Raw genomic sequence first — 7,837 nt, 5'->3', positions numbered from 1 at the left:
AATTACTCTCTCTTCCTCTGTCTCTATACATTCAACCCATTTCACACTCTGCTTTACCTGAGATAAAGTTCTGATCCCTAAAAACTGAACATTATGTCCTGAAAAGGCTGATTTGTGTGCCAAGATTCTTATAAAATTATTACATCCACACTCTGTCTACCACACCTTCAATGACAATATCATTTATGCATAATTTTTAATCTTAGTCTTTGTTTACTTATAGAAGTTTGTAAAAATAGTCTCTTTATGGTTTCTCCTGAATTTTTTGTTTTCTCTTGTATAGTTGTTCTATTATCCATAGGAGTATGTTTTCTTACAATAGGCATTAAGTTCTCTAATGGATCTGGGAAGGAGTTTCCTCTATGATGACAGGAAACAACTGAACCAAATTTGGGATAGAGGCCTGTGAAAGGCCCTTCAAGGAGTTTCTTGATGGCAAAGGATTGCCATAAATATTCCTTGCTTACCTACATTCATTAGTCCATTGCCTGCCTTTGCCACACTTTCTGCACAATCCAGTAGGTAGAGGCATTTTAAATGGATTATTCTTAGAAAACAAAAAACATTGGGGGTTCTTGTTCAGTTAGGACATCCACAGCTGGGGCGTTGGTGCAAACTATCTCTTCCTGTGTGGACATGGTGTAGACCAAAGCAAACTATGTCCCGGGAGCCTACTGAAAAGTGGTGGCTTCTCGAGCCCCCAGGAAGGTGCTTGGCTCCTCCACCTTTGTCACGAATTCTTCATCGTGTTCTTCGAGAAAAGCTGAAAAAAGTATGCAGGATGGAATCCAGTTTGTGTGCACCCGACTCCAAAGTGGCAAAAGGCATTGGAGAATTCTTCAGGCTGTCTCCTAAAGATCCTGAAAAAGAGAACCAGGTTCCTGAGGAAGCAGGATGCAGTGGCTTAGGAACATCAAAAAGAAAAGCATGTCCTTTGCAACCTGATCACCCACATGGTGAAAATGAATAGAACTTACTCATCTGAATAAGGTCTTAAGTTTACTTAGCAATTCTGGGATGTAAATTTGGGTAGATGTGTTTGTTTATTTGACTTGTTGACCATGCATTCATGTAGCCATTCAAAAAAACTGGCTGTGAAAAGGGAGGATTTTTATAATTTGTAAATTATAATTGCATACTCGAATTTATAATGTAATAAGATGCTTCTTTTACCTGTTAAGTTTTTTGCTAAAATCAACATTGCATGATGTTCTAATTACTAATCTACCATCTTTGAGATTTGCTTAGATCTTTGTACTAATACCATATTATGGACACTTCATTATTGAAATAGTGCCAAACTGTTATGGCTTGTTTGCTTTAAAAACTCAACTTAGTCTTTTTTCTGATGGAAGAGAGTCATATGTCTTTTGGTTAATAAAGAAAATGCCTTGGCTGTTTTGATAGGACAGCAGCTTAGATAGGTGAAGTAGACAGAACAGAATGCTGGGAGAAAGAAGCTGAGTCAGGGAGTCGCCATGATTCTCCCACTCCAGACAGACGCAGGTTAAGATCTTTCCTGGTAAGCCACCTTGTGGTGTTACACACAATGTTAGAAATGGGTTAAAGCAAGATGTGAGAATTAACCAATAAGAGGCTGGAACTAATGGGCCAGGCAGAGTTCAAAAGAATACAGTTTCCGTGTAATTATTTCAGGTAAAGCTAGCCGGTAAATGTAGCCACACTACTACATTTTTCACATTAAAAAATCAGTATTAACTGAATTTAATCTCCTGCCATTTCTTAAAATGGGAGGGAGGCAAAGATAAAATGTCAGCTGGGTGTGGTGGTGCACACCTTTGATCCCAGCACTCGGGAGGCAGAGGCAGGTGAACCTCTTTGAGTTGGAGGCAAGCCTGATCTATAAATGGAGCTACAGGACAGCCAGTGCAGTTGTACAGAGAAATGCTGTCTCAAAAAAACAAAAACAATACCAATAGAATCAGGAACAAAGATTTCATAGATACATTAAAAGAAGAATTTTTCTTGGATATACATTCAGTTCAGTATCATAAAATATTACCTTTTGTGCATATGTATTTTTTCTTTTTCTCCCCCAAGACAGAGTTTATCTATGTAGTCCTGGCTGTCCTGGAACTCACTCTATAGATCAGGCTGATCTTGAACTCGGCGATCCACCTGCCTCTGCCTCCTGAATGCTGTGATTAAAGACTTTGCCACCATGCCTGGTTTTTGCCAATATTTTTAAAGTTGGAAGTAAAAAATTTGACAAATCATGCTATAAATCAAGTTTTATGCCTTAAGTCCTTAGAATTTCCCCTTCATTTCTCTCTCTTCCCCCACTCCCCCTTTGGATTTTTTCAAGACAGGGTTTCTCTGGCGGTCCTAGAACTCATTCTAGACCAGGCTGACCTCTAACTCACAGAGATCCACCTGCCTCTGGAGTACAGGGATTAAAGGCATGTGCCACTACTGCCCTCCCCTTCACTTCTCAAGATGATTTGATCATTGAAGAGATAGGTATACTAATTATTTTGAGGTAGCATCTCATTATGTAGCCTCTAAGTGGCCTGAATTCAATATGTAGAGCAAACTAGCTTTGAACTCACAGATCTGTTTGTTTCGTAAATGCTGGGATCAAAAGTATGTGCCACTATGTTAACTGAAATACTTGATTTTCTCATTGTGTTTTGTTTACTGACAGGCTATCAATTTTCAAAATTATCCATGTTCTTAGCAGCCATGTTTTTGTGTAATGTTTAAAATAAATATGAAGTTTTACAATACAGTATCCATTTATGTTTCCTACCATCTTTACTATTTTATTACCAAATACAAATAAATGTATTGGTGTTATTTTTAAGTCAATTTACAAATCATTTGAGATCATCTGATTATAGACTTTTTTATGGTTTGTCTTTTACACTTTAGACACTAAGCAGAACCTCTTCATCCAATTACTTTGAAAATTATGTTTCTTGTTTTCTTTTTTGTTTGTGGTTTTAGCATTATTATTATTATTAATTATTATTATTATTTATTAAAGATTTCTGCCTCCTCTCCACCACCGCCTCCCATTTCCCTCCCCCTCCCCCCGGTCAAGTCCCCCTCCCTCATCAGCCCAAAGAGCAATCAGGGTTCCCTGCCCTGTGGGAAGTCCAAGGACGACCCACCTCCATCCAGGTCTAGTAAGTTGAGCATCCAAACTGCTTAGGCTCCCACAAAGCCAGTACGTGCAGTAGGATCAAAAACCCATTACCATTGTTCTTGAGTTCTCAGTAGTCCTCATTGTCTGCTATGTTCAGTGAGTCCAGTTTTATCCCATGCTTTTTCAGACCCGGGCCAGCTGACCTTGGTGAGTTCCCGATAGAACATCCCCATTGTCTCAGTGTGTGGGTGCACCCCTCGCGGTCCTGAGTTCCTTGCTCGTGCTCTCTCTCCATCTGTTCCTGATTTGGATCTTGAGATTTCAGTCCGGTGCTCCAATGTGGGTCTCTGAATAAAGGTTTATTTTTATTAAAACAAAAAAAAAACCACTGTTTCTAGGAACATCCTGTATATAATTCCCTTTAAAGTGACCTTGTTTGTCATAATTATAACTTTGACATTTGAATTTTTTCTCCAATCTCTGGAAATCACCTCTTCTATCCATGCATCATCATGTTCATGCCATTCTATATTAATTGTATCTCGGATTCATTCCTCAAAAGGTGCTGACCTTGCATTTAATATCCTATTTATCCCTTTGCATAGAGATTGGCATTCTCAAAAGCCAGAGCTTCAATTATTTTTTGTCTAACTTCTGAATTTAGTGTCGTTCTACTTACTGCTGAAGTCAATCTTTGTAAGAAACCTAAAGGCTTCCTTTGTACCCTGCATAACTTTAGTAAATGACTCAATTTTCGTCCTATTTCTCCAATTCTATCCTAAGCATTCAAAACTGCTGCATAGTATAACTCCAGGGTGTGGTCATCATATACAGACTGCTTCTGTATGGTAGCATAGTCTCCTTCTCCAAGAATTTGATTTGGGGAGATTTCCCTATCTCTAACTTTACTCAATAATCTCAGCCTCTTCTCTAAATTAAGCACTCCATTGTAATTGTGGGCCAGGATCTAAAAGGCCATTAACCAAATCTTTTCAGTTGTTAGGGATAATTCAATTACAAACCGACCAAGAGTTTAACATTTGCTTCAAAAAAGGTGAATGCATGCCATTTAAGACTATTGCTCTTTTGAATCTCCTTAACTCTAACAATGGCACAGGAACAGATCCTCTGGAAATTGCTGTAAGGTTCCTGGATATATTAAGGTTGGTTTTCTGAAACCCTTAGGCTCTTCCTCTCTTATAATGCAATGCTGAAATTGGCTCTCCATTAAATCCTTCAGTTTGGATTTGAATCTAAGTTCTGTTTTATTACATTTTTCTAAGGTCTGTATCTTAGCACTCAGATTATTCAAATTTTTAGTGATATAACAAAATTATAATTCTGATAATGTTTACAACTGACATTACATAAATCTAAATTAGATATCCTCTCATTTAATTGTTCCATTTTCAACCAGTCTAGCATATCATTATACAGAGACCCAAAATATTCAATTATAATGGTTTTTCCCATTTTTTTAATGTGGGGAAAAACTCTCTTTTCACTAATTCCTCCATTTATGAACTCCCAATTTTCTTACCAGATCTACCAACAACGTTAATAAAGATGTGAGGCTAATTCCTGCTGTATAGAACAGTAAAAGCCTGACTGGATTTCAAGGCAGATACCTTGTTTAGCAGCAACCCAAGCTGGAGATACATTTAGGGAGAGCCCTCAACCCGCGGTGGAGATAGATAGATAGATAGATAGATAGATAGATAGATAGATAGATAGATAGGAGGAGAAGGAGAAAGAAGAAGAAGAAGAAGAAGAAGAAGAAGAAGAAGAAGAAGAAGAAGAAGAAGAAGAAGAAGAAGAAGAAGAAGAAGAAAGAAGAAAGCCACCAAGTGGCTAGAGAAGACTTACCTCTACCAAGGCTAGGTGACAGCAGATGAAGCCGACTAAGCCTCTCTCTCTTATGGTGAAAAAGTGTATATTTAGAATTAGCCTGCTGGACTCAGTTTAGATGATTCCAATTTTGTTGGCAACATCCAGAGCATCATAATCAGGAGCCAACCAAACGACCATACGCCTTCTTCTCTCCATTGGGCCTTATGAGGGTGTTGACTTTGGCCACATCGATGTCATAGAGTTTCTTCACAGCCTGTTTGATCTGGTGCTTGTTGGCCTTGATGTCCACAATGAACACAAGTGTGTTGTTGTCTTTATCTTCTTCATGGCTGACTCGGTGGTCAGGGGGAATTTGATGATGGCATAGTGGTCAAGCTTGTTCCTCCTGGGCGCGCTCTTCCGGGGTATTTAGGCTGCCTTCGTAGCCGCAGGGTCTTGGGCCACTGAAAGGTGGGCCATGTGTGGATCTTCTTTTTGTGGCTGTGGATGCCTTTCAGCACTGCCTTCTTGGCTTTCAAGGCCTTCGCTTTAGCTTCGGCTTTGGGAGGGGCAGGAGCTTCCTTCTTCGCTTTGATGCCATCTCGACGAAAAGCGGACTAAGCCTCTCTTTCCTCCCATTTTATATTCCTTCTCGTGCTGGAATTAAAGGTGTAGGTCACCACCACCTGGATTTGTTGCTGCATTGATCTTGTGTAGCCCAGGGTGGCCCTGAACTCACAGAGATCCTTCTGCTTCTCTTCCAAATCCTGGGATTGAAGGTGTGTGTCACCACTGTCTGACCTTCTGATATTCAGGCAAGCTTTATTTATATCACTGTTGTTTGTGTGTGTTTGTACACGGTGGTGATGGCATGCGTGTGGAAGTCAGAGGACAGCTTGCAGGAGTCAGTTCTGGATGCCAGGGATGGAACTCAGGTGTTCTTTTTGGCTTGGCAGTAAGTTCCTTTACCCACTGAGCACATCTTGTAGGCCCCCTTTCTTAAAAACAACAAAACAAAGCAAATAAACAAAAACCAGAAGTAAATATGGCTGCATTCTACTCACAGTTTTTAAAATAAAAAAAGCATGGAACCTGTATTTCTGATTCACACACACCCCGGATTCACAGCCTTTAAAGTTCCAATGTCTGGCAATGATTTCATTTCAGTTTGCTGGCAAGTGAGCCACGTGTGGGGAGAAACATCAGGTGTTGGCAACAAAGGTCTCATTCTGTTCTTTGTCAAGGTAACAAGTTCAAGAGTTCCTTATAAATGACCAAAAGTTGATCAGGGCCACATAATCCTATCAGGGTTACATCGGAGCAAGCCTCCATCTCATTAGCGCTGTTTGTCTCACATTGCGTTTGCATTCATTTTCACTAATATGATACAAAAATGTAATGATGTGTAAGTGTTTTTTAATGTCATGTAAGTGAAAACAGGTGGGTAATTTGCCATGGGCCCCATAAAGCCTGGAGCTGTGTTTCTCAGGGAACGCTGAGACTACTCGTACGTATGGCTCCTTTTTAAAATCCTGGGTCAGATTTCAACAACCCTGATTTTTTTAAAAATCAACTTAGTAAAGCTCACGCACGACACCCCAGAACAGATCCGTGGACTCAACGTGAAAGTCAGAAGTTGCTATATTGGGAAAGAGTGATTCATGCAATGGCAAGCGAGCTCCAGAGTTTAACCTCGGCTTCTAGGAAACAGAGACGTGAGTGGCCTCGGTGAGATGCTCTGTTTAGCAAGAGAAGTCTGGGGGTTGGGAGACGGCTCAGTCAGTAAACTGTTTGCTATAGAAGCACAACGCTCTGAGTTTTGATCCCCAGAACCCACATTAAAAGCTGGGTTCAGCATCATGGTCTGTGATCCAAGTGTAGGGAGGTGGGGCTAGGTGGATACTGGAACTCACTAGTCAGCTAGTTCCAAAATCCATGAGCCCTGAGTTCACTGAGAGACCCCGTACCAAAAATATGGTGAACAGTAACTCAGGGAGACCCCTGAAATTTACCTCTGACTTCCCATATGCATGCATGTATACATGTGGACATGCACTCACATCATGTGGCACACACACATGAGCGCATACATCACACATCTTTATTCAGTAGTACAGCCCATGGTTACGGGAATTTGCTGCATAGCTGCTGGGCTAGCTATTGGGCAGTCCTCAAGGCACAATGCGAGAGGGACACTTTCTAAAAGTCCTCCTGAACACTGTGTGGTGTTGATTTGCTCTGATTCTGCCAGGGCTAGAATACTGACAAATATTTCCATAACAGACTAGGGGTGTTTTCCCACAGCTACCAATATCATCATCAAGCTATAAATAATTGTAATTAATTTTATCCTCATCAATATTAGCTAAGCTGATACATCCAAAGAAGCCAGGTGTTCTCCATGCGTCCTCTAGGACATACATAGCCCAGTCTCCTGTGACATTTGCTGCTGTGAGGGTATAACGTAGCTAATGACATAAGAGGAGGGCAAGAGCCAATTCTGCAGAAGTCCTCTTTCTACTCCAAATATTTATGAACTCTATATTCTCCATGTCTTCTGTCTTCCCATTTTATATGGAAATAGAGGAGAAGCACTCCCCACCGAGCGCGTTTCTGCAGCCGTGTTTTGCCTGCTCACATTGCCTGTCAGCCTGAGTCTACATTCCAGAATGCCCCGGGGGAGAAGGAAATTGTGTCCAGACACAGCTATGGGAATGGAATTTCCCATACCTTGAGAGTGACCTCTGATTTGACCTGAAAATTAAAAACTTGTTTGTGAACTCCTGAGAGAGAAAAAAGTATATAACAGTAGCCGCTGTTTAAAAATATAATTGGCAAGTCTACTGTAGGAACAACACATGAGTCAGTCATGGGCTGCCTTAGATCTCAGCAGCTCAT

The 7,837-nt window shown here is 40.6% G+C and overlaps 1 pseudogene; it reads left to right on the top strand.

Moving 5' to 3' along the window:
* Window positions 1-636: 636 nt before the first annotated feature.
* LOC142848704 (PCNA-associated factor pseudogene) lies at window positions 637-970 on the top strand (annotated as a pseudogene).
* The last annotated feature ends 6,867 nt before the right edge of the window (window positions 971-7,837 follow it).

Source organism: Microtus pennsylvanicus, chromosome 4, assembly GCF_037038515.1.
Source record: "Microtus pennsylvanicus isolate mMicPen1 chromosome 4, mMicPen1.hap1, whole genome shotgun sequence".
Lineage (NCBI taxonomy): Eukaryota > Metazoa > Chordata > Mammalia > Rodentia > Cricetidae > Microtus > Microtus pennsylvanicus.
This window is presented reverse-complemented; position numbering and strand designations above follow the sequence as displayed.